At 44.4% G+C, this 14,436-nt stretch overlaps 1 long non-coding RNA gene across 2 annotated transcripts in view; it reads left to right on the top strand.

Annotated features, from left to right (window-relative positions):
- The window catches only part of LOC123619620 (uncharacterized), a 102,602-nt gene that overhangs the window by 67,408 nt on the left and 20,758 nt on the right, over nt 1-14,436 (top strand). For both annotated transcript variants that reach the window (XR_012509857.1, XR_012509856.1), the window contains one exon: nt 3,338-3,581. This is a non-coding gene — a long non-coding RNA (uncharacterized LOC123619620). The remainder of the gene's footprint in view (nt 1-3,337; nt 3,582-14,436) is intronic.

Raw genomic sequence — 14,436 nt, forward strand, 5'->3', positions numbered from 1 at the left:
CAAGATACTCAGAGATCACCTTTTACTTTATCCACGCCAGCAATGGAATCAGTCATTTCTTCAAGGAGCCCTGGTTCCTTCTTGTGGAGATGGGTATTTAGAAGCTAAGATCTGGATGCTCAGTGTGCTCATTTTCGCCTGCAGTGCCACTGTGTCTAGGCTCAGACAGGCTCAGAAATCTCTGTCTCTGTCTCTCATCAAGGAGTTCATATTCAAGTTCCCAGATCTAATCTAACACCAGAAGGCTCATTTTAGTCTTTCTCTGTTCTGTATTTGTAAGTCCTTTTCCCAAGTAAGAACCCTGGCTCACATTATCCTCAGTATATTTACTCACTTGCCCAGTCTTAGATTCACAGAAAGCGTTTCAAAATTGCTAACCCTAGCACTATAAAAAATTATACCAACTGACCAGTGTTTGGTACTTGTTAAAAGATTTTTGTCTTTATACTGAGGGTTTGTAATAAAAACCTCTGTATTCAAAAGTAATTATTTTCCCCTTCAGTGTGATTAGGTTATTCATTTGAATTATAGTTAATCTCGCTTGTTCCTGTTTATATTCCATTTTAGGTTTCTTTCCCTTCCATCATTGTTAATTTTACTTCATCATCATCATCATCATCATCATCATCATCATCATTTTGTGTGAGCATGCAAAGCATTAACATGCTTTCAAAACTCAAAATTACACAAAAATCTGTATTTGGAGGAGTGTTACTTCCCCTTCCCCAGCTGATGCACCTTAATGCACCCTTACGAGTTTCTGGTGCAACCTTCCTGACTTTCTTTTTGTAAATATCAATAAATACATTTGTATTATCTTTCTTCCTCTTCTTTCTTACACAGAAGTATCATACTATATATGCTCTTTTGCACTTTGCTTTTATTGATTGGCAGCAAGTATATCCTGGAAATCACTCCATATCACATCTTTAGTTTTTATTTACAGCTGCATGATACACCATTGTGTGAATATACCATAGTTCATTCAACCTATGTATTTTTCCCAGTGTTTTTCATTTACAAATAGTGTACCCTGTATATTTTTTTACATTCTTGAAGGTGTATCTTCAAGGAAAATTCTTAGATGTAATTCAAAAGGTAAACTCACCTGTGGTTTTTGTTAGATACTGTCAAGTCCTCCTCCCACAAAGGTGTGGAGGACATCCCCACCAGCAAAGAATGTAAAAAAGTCTCTTTCCTCATGACTCTGTCAAGAGAACATGCTGTCAAGCTTCGTAACTTTTACCAAATCTAATCATTGAGAAATGGTATCTCAGCACAGTTATAATTTGCAGTTATAATTTCTCTTATGACTGAAGTTGTCCATTTTTTTCATATGTTTCAAGATCATTTAAAAATCTTTATTTGTGAATTGTCTGTGACTTTTGCTTATTTTTCTGTTGTGTTTTTCATCTTTTGCCCCTTCAGTTTTAGAGTTCTTTGTGTGTTGGGGATGGATATTAGCCATTTATCTGTAATGTACGTTAATCGTAGTTATTTTTAAATCCATGTGAGTCTTTGGGACTATTTTTATTTTATTTTTTAGAACTCTTTTGTTCCTCTTTCCTGATAAGCCTGGTATTTTTGACTGAATGCCAGCCTTTGTGGATAAAATGTTGTGGAGGCTCTGGATGGTGTCATTTCCCTTCAGAGATGATTTCATTTTCTGCTAGCTGACAGATGATGTATGGGTGGATAACCTTGACTGAGGCTGGTCAGTTTAAGGTTTGCCTTCATTCTAAGGGAGTAGCCTTTCTTGGGTTGAAACTGAAAGTCTGGGGTCTCTGCCTTCCTCCTTGGCACCTCTGAAAGCTCATTTTTGGGCCCTCCTGAGATTTCGGCTGTGTACAGTTGCTTCTGCCGGTTTCTTTGTTTTCACAGAAGATGTGAGGCTGAAGAGTCAGCAAAGGCCCGGAGGGGAGTTTGCCCTGTTAGGCTGACTTCTCTGCAGCTCACTCTTCTCCAGGATGTCGGCTTTTCGATTTCTGGCAACTCTCCCAACACAGCAAGGCCACTGCAAGCGCTGGGCTGCTGTTATCTCTTCAGCCTTTATTCCCCTCGCGGTGAATTGGCTGGCAGATGCCCTGGTGAGAAACGGCAGTGGCAAGTGTGTCACCCTGTCCCCGGGGCTGCAGCCTGTAAAGTCCTGCTGCCTTGGTTATTTCTTCACACCTTCAGACAGCTCTTCTTTTACGTTTCGTCTGGCTTTGGTGGTGGTTCTCAGACAGAGGGGTTATTCTGTGCTGGTTATTCCATCATAGTTAGTAGCAGCAGTCGTCTTTCCACTTAGCACATTTCATTAAATTTGTATGGAAATGAGAGAACACAGTCAAATTGACAAAGCATTTTAAAATTGACAAGGAAATTGGCCTGCTCATATACCACTGGGGAGAGTATAAATTGGTACCACCTTTCTGGAGGGCATTAATTTATATCAAAATCCTTAACTCACTTGTCCTTTGACCCTGCAATTCTGCCTCTGAGTATTTATCCTAAGAAGATAATTGTGGATGTATGTGAAGGTTTATTAATACAAAGATTTCAATCCTAGTTAAAATTGGAATCAAAATCCTCAATATGCAACAGTAGAATATTTGATAAATTGTGGTGTTTCAATACAATGGAATATAACGGAATTCAACATCGCAAGTGATATAAGAGAGAATTTAAGCATATTTAGACACTATTTAACAATAGAGAGTATTGTTAAGCACGAGAGATTATAAAGCAACATGAGCAGGGTGCTCCCATTTAAGAATGTATACACAGATATATAAAATATAAGACTGGAATAATGCACATAGAGGAGTTAACAGCTGGCACTGGTGGGTTGTTATGTTTTTCCCTTTTGTGCATAATCTACACATTTTCCATAGGACATTACTTTTGTTCTAAAAGAAAATTAATACACTTAAAGAAACTTTATAGTTGATGGGCCCAATTGATAATATTTTCTGGTAAACATTTTATTTATACTGGTTGCCTAAGCTCTATCTTTATGCCCTTAGTGGTGTTACAGATTTTGTCAGAAACAGCACCCTCCTTGAAATACTTTGTGGAACAGAGTACCTCCATAAAAATATTCTTAAAATCCTAATGGTCAAATTCAGACTTGTTTCTGTCAGTGTGTGCCTTGTAATTAAGGAGTCATTTTAAAAGTAAATAGGTGTGTGGCAAGGACGTCAGTTATCAGGGAAGATTTATTTCTTAGTCAAAAACCCCCAAATCTAATTTCCTTTTGAAACCAATGGCCAAAATTTAATGCAATTGTTTTTGTAAAACTAAAATCAAGATTTGTGAAGGCCATTCTTATCCTCTGTTGCTTTTTTTCTTGAAGGTACTCTCCAAGGCAGCAACCACCAACTGTGACCTCTTGGGCTTCCAGGCTGCTTCCTAGGAAAGTCCGTTCCTTGACTACATCGTCAGAGAGCCGGTGAGTTGATTGTCATCGGCACCATGCAGCCTGTGGGTACTTCTTGCCCACCCAGACGAGGTGGCAGGACAATGACCAGTACGGCCATGTGAACAATGCTACAATGCTACAGCTACTTCGACATGGTTATCAGCCACTACCTGATCAGGTAGGAATGGGCTCTGCAGCCCCCGATCCTCATGTCACCCCTCTGGCGTGTCCTCGGGTGGGAGTTCTTGTAGGGCATTCTAGGAAGAAATTCCTGTTTTGCTCTAGTGTTTCTGCTAGTTTTTGCCTCCAGCAGAGGTTGAGCCAACTGGAATCAGATGATTCCGGAGGAGACCAGCCCGACCAATACGTGAGTGGGCACAGGGTTGCCCTGCTGCTCCTGCAGTCTCAGGTGTTTGTATGTCTTTGTCCTTTACTCAGAATTGTCAGCAATGTGCAAGCTTTGAATCTCAATTAAGCGACTGCACAATAAACCACACAATATTCAGACCCGGGAACTTGAGCAGGCAGCAACATCAGCCCTCAAGGCCTTTGTGAGAAAAGCAGCTGCTTCCCCCACTGAGGGCACAGAAGGGGGAGCAGAGAGAGGAAAGATGCTTATTACAGCCTCTGAATGCCATGATGACACGATGCTGTCTGAGATGTGCTTGCAAGATTGGTCAGTGAATGTCTGGCTAATATAATTCTCTATATGAAAGATCAGGCTGCACAGAGAGAGCTGTGTGAATCCTAGCTCCACCTTACATTGACTATGCGTTTGGATCAAAGTATTTAACCATATGGTCTTTTGTAAAAATAACACATTTATTGAGTGCTTTCTCTGTGTCTAGCACTGCAAAGCCTTTTACACAGACTTTCTTATTTAATCCTAAAACAGCTTGGTGAAAGAACAGCAGATTGTCGGTCCACTGCCCAAACCTCCTTGCCTGTACCTTTCAGGACACACTGACCTGACTGTCAGCTGTCAGCTCTGACATTTCTTTGCCTAAGGACTTTCTCTTTTCCCAGAAGTGCAGGGAATTAATGTTCCCTAAAAGCAGCCTTCAGTCACGGACTGACGAGAGTTAGTACACAAATACCCCAGCTTCCTTATCTCTTGGATGAGATAACTCTGAGCTGCGGACTGTACACAGGATCCCAGGCTTCCCTAGTGGGATTGGGGTCTAGTTCCCAGACTGGTAGCTTAAAAATGAATTGAGATAAAATTTACAGAACATAATATGTACTATTTTAACTATTTAAAATGTACACTTGGTGGTGTTTAGTATATTTACAATGTGTGCAGCCATCACCACCATCTGATTCCAGAACATTTCCATCACCCCAAAAAAGAAACCCTATACCTATTAGTAGTTACTCTCAATTCCCCTCTTTTCTCATCCTCTGGCAACCTTTCTGCCTCCACAGATTTGCCAGTTCTGGACATTTCATGTAAGTGGAATCATATTATATGTGATCTTTTGTGTCTGGCTTCGTTCAGTTAGCATGATGTGTTCAACTTTGATCCATGTTGCAGTTTGTATCACTATTTTGTTTCTTTTTACATCCAAATAATATTCCATTGCATGATATACCATATTTTGTTTATTCATTCATCATTTGATGGACATTTGGGTTGTTTCCACTTTTGGGCTATTATGAATAGTGCTGCTGTGAATATGTGTGTGCAGGTTTTTGTATGGACATGTTCCCAGTTCTTTTGGGTATGTACCTAGAATCGAACTGTTTGAGTCACATGGTAACTCTGTATTTAACTTTTTGAGTAACCATCAAACTGTTTTCCACAATGACTGTACCATTTATATTCCTACCAGCAATGTATCAGGGTTTCAATTTCTCCACATCCTTGCCAACACTTGTTATTATCTATCTTTTTGCATATGGTCATCCGGGGGTGTGGTATCACATTTTGATTTTGATCTGCATTTCCCTGATGATTAATGATGTTGAGCATCTTTTCATGTGCTTGTTGGTCTTTGGTGTATCTTCTTTGGAAACATATCTATTCAGATCCTTTCCCCATTTTTCAGTTGGATTATTTGTATATTTATTGTTGGGTTATAAGAGTTCTTTATATATTCTGGATACTAGACCATTATCATATAATATGATTTACAAATACTTTCTCCTGGAGATCAGGATGGCAGAGTAGAGGGATGTGGAGCTCACCTCCTCCCACAAATACATCAAAAATACATCTACATATGGAACAGTTCTCACAGAATACCTGCTGAAAGCTGGCAGAAGGTCTCATACAACCAAAACTGCAAGGATGATCACCACGTAACCAAGTAGGACAAAGGGAAAAGCGTGAAGATGGCAAATACTTTCTCTCCTTCTCTAGGTTTCTTCACTTTCTTGCTAGTGTTCTTTGACACACACAGATTTTTAATTTTGATGACAGTGGTAACTTTTTGAAGAGCAAATACTTTTTTGGTTACTTTCCTTTCCTATCCTTTCCTCACTTCTGCAGGAGCACTTAATCTGCAAGAAGTGCCTTATAGTTCTCACCCCCATGGCAGATTTGCTGTGTTAGAGAAATTAAACTTCTTTTTTCTTCAAAAAGAAAGAACAACTTTCACTCTAAGAGAGCCTGGTTCTCTCTTAGATGGTATATGGTCCTGAATTGTCACACTAATGTTACTTTGTGTGCATCTGTCAGTGATTCCTCTAGAAGTAGCTCACACTTGCTTACTTTTGAATAATGAACTGTCTTTTTCAGCACTCGTTTTAGCTTTTAGGAGAATGTATGCTTTATACTTTGAAAGCCACAGCAGGTGGTAAAATCAGTATTTGAGGCTGTTTGTAATTTCACATCATTTGTCACATAAGGAAACTTGACTGAATTTTCCCAAGTCGCTCCAAGGCTTATTCTTTTTAGGGAAGAATCAGTCTTGCGATTTTTTTGGGTCAACTCAATTTTATTGCTGGTGAGACCTAGTGGTGTGCCTTAGCTTGGGCTGCTATAATGGAACCATAAACTGGTGGCTTAAAGAACAGAAATTTATTTCTCACTGTTCTGGAAGCTGGGAAGCCCGCATCAGGGTACCAGCTTGGTTGAGTTCTGGGGAGGGCCCTCTTCTTGGTTTGCAGACAGTCACCTTCTTGCTGTGTCCTCACATGGCCAAGAGATTGAGCTCTTGTCCCTTTCTCTTCTTGTAAAGACATTAATCCCATCGTGGTGGTTCCACCCTCATGACCTCACCTAAACCTGTCTATCTACCAATTCCATTCCACTGAAGGGTAGGGTTTCAATCCATGAATTTTGGGGGAACACAGACATGCAGTCCATAACATGGCTTTTGTGACTTTTGAATGTCTTCCAATCATAAATGAGGCTTCTAGGAAGACAGTGTGCAAATATGATGGTTGAGTCCTTTATCCCATGGAGACTGTGTCTGTGTGGTCTCAGTTTGCTGTGCTGTTTCATCCCAGGTCTGCTTCTGCCAGTTTTGGGGGTAGGGATGGGGGCTGGCACCGTGTGAGGAAGAATTCCTGCCAGAATAGTGTCCTGTTTCATGTAGAAGTCTCCAGGTATTACACAGCGACTCCAAAACTGTGAAAATACCCGGGCCATTGCGGCCAGGGACTTCCTGATCACAACAAAAAGATGGGTCTACCTTTACACTTTTTCTAAGAGATCTGAGGATTGTTTAATACATTGCTCACTTGACTGTCAGAAGCCGAGTCAGCACCACATAAAGGTGTGAGGACCCTGGGAAGACCAGCCAGGAAGAGGCAGCCTTGTTTCCCCTGTGCGAGGAAGGCAGCTGGTCGGGTGGAAGCAATGCACTCTCGCCTCCTTCCACCTGACCTTCTAAGGAAGGGCGGCCCTGCTCAATTGCCAGACACTCGTGGGATAATCAGTGAGCAATGAGCCTGTCTAGAACATTCCTTCTTTGAGGGAGCTTTTCTCTAGGAGAGGAGACCGGGGGGTAACAGAGGGCTTGGGGTGGAGGCAGAGAGAAAGACAGCAGAAGAGGCCACAGTCTGCCCAAAGTTCCCATCACTTTGACACGCGGAAGGGGTTAAGTCATTCTTGAACAGTTTATCGTTCATCAATTGTAATTAAATATGTTTATATTAAATTATGTTCTGTAATTAATGTAAAATCCTTTAGCCTATGCTGTTATTAGAACCAGATGCTGAAGTACCAACAATATTTCAACATGACTGTGCTGCCTCGCCAGCTGTCTAACTGTAATTACTTTAATCTCAGCTTGTTATCTAATTATCACCTTTGTAAAGGGAAAAGTACTCTCTAATGCTTACTGATTGTTTCAGATGATGATGAAGAGCGGGGAACAGCTGTCAGGGATCCTGGGCCCTGCTTATCACAATGAAGGAACTTACCCTGAAATCTATTCTGGGCCAAACTGCTGAAAAAAAGATGTCCCAGGCAGGAACTGGGGACTGGCCAGTAAGGGGAGACAGTTGGTGTGATGGTTAAGGGTGTGGCCCCTGTGGTTACCTGTCAGGTGATGCCTGCTTCCTCCAGTGATGGCTGTGGGACAAGTTACTTAATCTATTTAAGACTCAGTTGCCTCGTCTGTAAATGGAGACAATAACAATAGTAGAATCTACAGTCAGAGGGCTGTTGTGGAGATTAAATGAGATAAATGCATCTGAAACATAGTGCTGGACAAAATGTACATACTCAGTAAATGTTAACTCTTTTTTCTTCTCGAAAAAAATCTATGTTGGTTTTTAACATTTCCGTCCTAGCCTTTATAGCCAAATCCAAAACAACTGAAAATGCCAGCAACTTGGCATTACCAGTTTGCTTTTCAAATCATGCTTAATTCTATCCTTTTGGGACTGAAATTTACCTTTGTATTGCTTATTCAAAAATGGTTCACCCATCCAGCCACGAGTATAAATGAGGATCTTCAGGGGAATCTTGCATCTCTTGAGGGGAATAAACTGTTCTGGGGCATCCTCAGGACTTTGTCCTTGTACTTGAACGTCAGCAGATGATGCAGTAACTATGTTCATTCCAAAATAACCATTAAGGCAGATTCCCTTAGGACGTTCATTAAGCTTTTAGTGTCCTCTCTGCTTTACCTCTCAGGGCTGCGCTCCCATCAGAGGGAAGCTGGCAGCACTCTCCCTGCCATGGAAGGAGCACCTCCCATCTCCTCCCTTAGACTGTGAGCCCCTCAAGGGCAGGACAGGACCTCCATCATTTTTATGTATCCCAAATAGACTGCCCTGCCTGGTGTGTATTTTGTTGTCCCTCAGTGAATGTCCCTGAAAGAACTAAACAAAATAACTCATCCTCAGACTATGCTGCTCACCCAGGGTTTTTCCTTTCCCAGTGGCATGAAGAAGCACCGCCTCCTGGGGCCATGGGGCAGGTCTCAGTCTCCCATGGTTGTTCTTCCCACCCGTTACTGCATCCTCATACCAGGAAACCAAAAAGCAGGCCCGCAGGGAGACGCATCCGAGCACCCAGCGAGGTCTGACTGTAATGGTGACGCGTCAGCGGTGTCTGGTTGAGCAGCAAGAGGAGCAGGAGGCCTAAGCTGGCATATCCCGAGCCCTGCCCCCTGAGCAGGACAGAGCAGCAGTCTTTAATGTCAGGGGTGCCCAGGTGCAAAGAGGGCTGCTTTGTGAGAAGGGCTCCCACTGTTCATCAAGAGTGTAACTGTCACCAACTCCACATAAGCTCCCTGCAGTGGGAGGTGCACACCTGGCTCTGGAGTTACTCTTTGTTATGGTGCTATGGTGACTGTTGAAGGAAATATCCTCAAATGAGAGACATAACCCAGCAGCAGAGACCTTAAAGAATCTCTGCCTGGAGACTCTTCTCCCTTCACTCTCGTGGTTCCTTTCTCTCCCGCAGCAGTAAGCTAGCCGTGGCTCCTCGCCAGCAGCGTGCCGATTCGCAGCCCTGTGCCCTTGGTCCCACTGTTCCTCTGCCGGGAGTGCCCTTGCTCCTGCTCAGCAGCCCAACCACCCCAGCCACCGCATCGTGAATAGGATACGTCCCCACTCTCTGTATTCCCACAGGTCCTGGCTTTTCTGTGTCAGAGGTCCACAGACTTCTCAGTAAACAGTCAGATATGAAATATTTTTGGTTTGGTGGCCCGTGGGTCTCTGTAGCAACTATGAGGCTCTTCTGTTGTAGTGGGAAAGTAACCACAGACAACATGTAAATGAATATGCAGCTATGTTCCAATAAAACTTTAGTGTAGTCCCCTGCTTATTACACTTTATCTACACTCTTATAATTTTACAGTTCATGTCACACTTCTGGCTGCTTAACCGTGGATTGCTCATGCATTGTCACTGAGCTGCTGTCCACCTTGTAATGACATGTCACCCTAATCTGAACTCAAGATAGGAGCTTCAGTGTCGTAGCCTTGGTTTCCCTGCAAAGCAGAGCTGAGACAAGCTCTCACACAGGGGTCGTTAGTTTTAGAAATGGATCCCAAGGAGGAAGAGTGGGGGCCCAGGAGGAGTGAACTGGAGGGAAGGCCAACACGGCGTCACTGAGCTGATCCGCAGTGTGGGCAACAGCAGCTGGATGCCGCTGGGATCCCTGAGGAGCCACATAGGATGGGCCTCGGAATTCTCTACCCACAGGGCAGAAGCGGGAGCATTTACCAGTGGGCTCCCTCCCTCACCTGGTCAAGGTTTGCCCCATGGGGTGTTAGCTCCCCGTCTCTTCCAAGTGCGTGCCTGTGTCAGAATCACGAGCAGATTCCTGCAGCCTCCCCTGAAGTTGGGGCAGAGACACCCTGGGGCAGAAAGCGATAGACTCTCCATGCTGCCCCAGCAAGGGGCTGCCGGGTCACACCTGGGCCCGAGTACTGCCAGTTGCTGTATCAATGGCTGGAGCACAAAAGGGGGCTTTGGAGGACGCGAGGCAGCCTGGCAGAGGCGTCCAGTACATGTACTGTGCACTTTCCGTTGTCCAGCACAGTAAGCTGCACATGCTGAGAAGCAGTGGTCAACAGGGCAGCTGTTGGTGCCAGACTGCCCAGGCTCTGATCCTGGTTCTGCTCCTTGCTGACTGTGTGATCTCAGGCAGTCTGCTTAGGCCTTCTGTCCTTCACTCCCTCCTCTCTAGAGTGGGGATAGTAGGCTCTTGGGAGGTGTGAAGTGCTTGGAAAAGGGCTCATGTCAGGTGCTCGGCCAATGTTAGCTATTGATAGGTACTTGGTAAATGCTAACGGATCTTTAACAGTGGGCTTTTGTACATCAGTGCTTCTACCTTTATTTTTTAATACTTAATAAATACATTAATAAAATACTCCTTTCCAAATTGAACTTGAACTATTGAAATACCTTGAGAAATAAGAAGCATTAAATAAACCTTTTTCACTAGAAATAGAAAAAATAAGTAAAATAGAATATAAGAAGGAAAAAGATAGAAAACATCAACCTAGTGCTGCAACTGAGTATGACGTTAACCTCTGAGCTTCCTGGCACCCAAGAAAACAAGGGGAACAAGATGAACTACATAGTTCTCATTATTTGATAAAAGAAGACATATTATTTCTCCCAGAAAAACACACTTTTTTCTCTCAAAGTAAATTCCAAAGGGAATATAAAGGAATTTACCAAGGAGTCTTGTGCAACAAAACCAATAGGATGTAAATAGCCTGGAAGGGGGGCCTTTATCTCTTGTGGGTCTGACCAGTGCTTGCTCAATGAACAAATGAAAAATGGAAGTGTTTTCAGTGGTAGATTTTCATAAGAGGTGGCATCCTGCCTCCGATGACTGGGATAAAAGCATGACTCTAGTGGTAGGGTTTGGAGCCAGCATTGAGAACAGGGGTGAGGGGGTCTGCCCCTGGGGGTGTGTTTGAGGGGCCAGGGAGCAGGCGGGAGCTCTCTGAGCTGCTTGCTTACTGAGAATTTGGGCCTGACCCCTCAGCCTCTGCTGCTTCCTTTTTCCAGGTCTCCTTGGTCCTCCACTTCAGGCTTACTGAGCAGACTGTTTCTGCAGCTTCCCCAAGGGGCAGTTGAGAACTGTCTTGCTGTGGCCCTCCCAGCAAGAGGTTTGCCCTGCTGGGGTGGCCCTGAGCTGTCCCCGTCACAGGGCTCTCTGCCTTATGTCTTCTGCTGCGTCGCATCTGAGACCCTCCCCCTCCACGAGCCAAGCGCCCTCTTGTGTATATTTGCGTCTCAGGATCTCTTAACATAACGATTCCTCCGTCAGTCTGAGGGCCTCAGTTAAAATATTATGATCTACCTCCTCCAGCCCAGGGAAATCTCATTATAAAGTAATCTCATTTGCGGGCGCGTTCTATAACCCACAGGCTCGGAAATGTACGGATACAGTGTGCCTGGGAAGTTGGGCTGTCAGATTAATACATTGTGTGAAAATTGGGGCCAGAGGTCACCAGTCTCCTGATACACAAATCTCCCTCTGAGAATCTCATTTCATTCAGACTATCAGTTAGATTAGAAATACCCTAATTATCCCACTGAAATTAAATTACTTTATGTTAGGGTGATATAATGAACAGCCATGAAGAGCGTATATACAACCAATCATCTTATTAGTCACAGCAAGGCCAGACCATACACTAAACGGACCTTGCTGACTGTTGTCAGCTAGTCCCTGTCTCACAAGAGACGGGCCAGAGGAAGAGGAAAACGAAAGAGGTTAGCGTGGGCTCCCCCTCTGGGTGATCTCCTGCTCGGTTCCTCCACTGAGTCGCTAAGAACTTCTCCCCAAAGGCACCGCTTCTGGTCATTCGGGGTGAAGGAGCTCGAAGGAGCTGCTGCGGTCTTGACTCACTCACCCCATGGCGCTTTGAGGCCCCCGACTCACAGGACAGGACCAGGCATCCACTGCCCTTCACTTCTTTATTCCAGACACCTTCCCGGTACCTGTCGCATGATGGGGCTCTGTTGCTAGGGTACACTTTTATATCGACTTCTCTCAGTTGTATTTATTAAAGTAAGTAACACTAGCTGCTATAATGAATTACCTCCAAATCTCAGTGACTTACAACAAAGTTTATGTCTTGTTTAAACCGCTGTCTAATGCAGGTCAGTGTGTGTGTGCGTGTGTGTGTGTGTGTGTGTGTGGTGTTCTGTCCATTCGGTCACTCAAGAACCCACCTTGTGGCTCTTTGTCTTTGTAGATCACATTTCTCAGTAGCAAGACTGTCGACATTTTAGGGCTGGATAATTCTTTATTGTAAAGGACTGTCCTGTGCTTCGTAGGATGTTTAGCTGCATCTCTGGCCTCTACCCAAGAGATGCCAGTTGGACATCCTGCCAGTATGACAACTAAAAATGCCTCCACACATTACCAGTTGTCCTCAGGGGAGGGGGACAAAGTTGACCCCGGTTGAGAATCCCTGCTCTGAGCTAGTGGAGCCTCCTCCATTCATCAAGGAGATGGGAAAATAGAGCCGAGAGGATTCTGCAGGAGGTTTTATAGGCCAGGCCTGGAAGTGGCACACAGCACTTCCACTCACACTCTGTGGGGCAGACATCACGTGGCCTCACCTAACTGAAAGGACGGGCTGGAATATAGTCTAAAAGTGTCCCCAGGAGAAAAAAGAAATGGGGCTTGCTGAACAGGTAGTTTTCCCTGCCACATCGACCTTGTTCAAAGATGAAGCAAGGACACACAGAAGCTGAGATTTGGTCCCTCCACTCACTGGCACCTGATGCCTTCAGGCCTGCTGGTTGCCACCACAAGGGTGCACCTATCCCACTCTTTTTTTGTCTCTCTACCTTCCGTTGCCTCATGATCAAAGCTCATCTGTCTTGCCTTCCACTTGTGTAAAGCCCTGATTTCTGACTCATTAAATAACCTATTCCATGCTGATGTGGTCAGAGGATGCTGTGGGCGTATGTGGAACCCCTTCTGGGGACCATAGTGATAAATTTTCACAGAAACAAAGGGATGGTGGGCACGTCAGCCACTCTGGCAGACTGGGCAGAGGGGAAGGGGCAGAGCTCTGGGTGGACTCTGTGCAACATGGTTACCACAGGATTGTTATAAACAGGAAAAGTTTTGATAAAAGTTTAAAAATTAACCCCAGTACGTTAGGTAGACCTTTTTATGAAATGATAAGCAAATGTGAAATAATTTCATAAAATGATCATGTTATGGACTGCATGATTGTATCTTCTCAAAATTCACGTCAAAATTCTAACTCCCAATGGGCTAAGTATTAGGAGGTGGGGCCTTTGGGGCAAAATTAACTTTAGACGAAGTCATGAGAACGGACCTCCCATCATGGGATTAATGCCCTGACTGGAAGCAAGGAAACCAGAGTTCACTCACTCTCTCAGCCACGTGAGGACGCCGTAGGAAGGCGGCCGAATATAAGCCAGCAAGAGGGCCCTCACCAGAAGGAAATCTGCTGGCATCTTGGCCTTGGACCTCCCAGCCTCCAGAACTGTGAGAAATACATGTCTGCTGTCTAAGCTGCCCCGCCTATGGTGCTCTGTTACGGTGGCCCGTGCCGTGCGGACATTGTGCTTTAACTCTTAAGTAAATAAATCGCCACGTAAGGTGAGCCCTAGTTCCTAAAAGGGGTAGAGACAGTTTGGTCCTTTGGGTGTCCAGCTCTCTTCCTCATCTCCAGTACACAAGCACAAAGACAGTGACTGAAGGTTAAAATTTAAAATTATTATCATTTTAGAGAGCACACACCTGAACATCTCTCGGGCAGAGGGTATATAGTTGGGAAGAGATCCCCAGGTGTGTGCTGATGAGCTGTCATCGCAGTTGGTACCCTCATGCTGATTATTGTCACCGTTGTTGTCTGTGTCCATGGGTAGTTCCCCAGCGAGGTGAAGGGATGTGCTGCCTGGTTTACTAACTCACTGCTCATCACTGCTTAAAAGTTGTGCAACTAGGTAATGCTGTAGTGGAAAGAGTTTTGGGGTTGGAGGCTGTTGTCTTGAATTCCTGGGTTGGCCGTGCCATTGCCCGTGTGATTGTGGGTGAGTCAGGTCACCGCGAGGGCAGGTGAGACTCTGAACACCTGCTTTCCTTGATGGCTTTTTGGCAAATAACTCTTGGCACACACCCC

Source organism: Camelus bactrianus, chromosome 10 (assembly GCF_048773025.1).
Source record: "Camelus bactrianus isolate YW-2024 breed Bactrian camel chromosome 10, ASM4877302v1, whole genome shotgun sequence".
Classification (NCBI taxonomy): Eukaryota; Metazoa; Chordata; class Mammalia; order Artiodactyla; family Camelidae; genus Camelus; species Camelus bactrianus.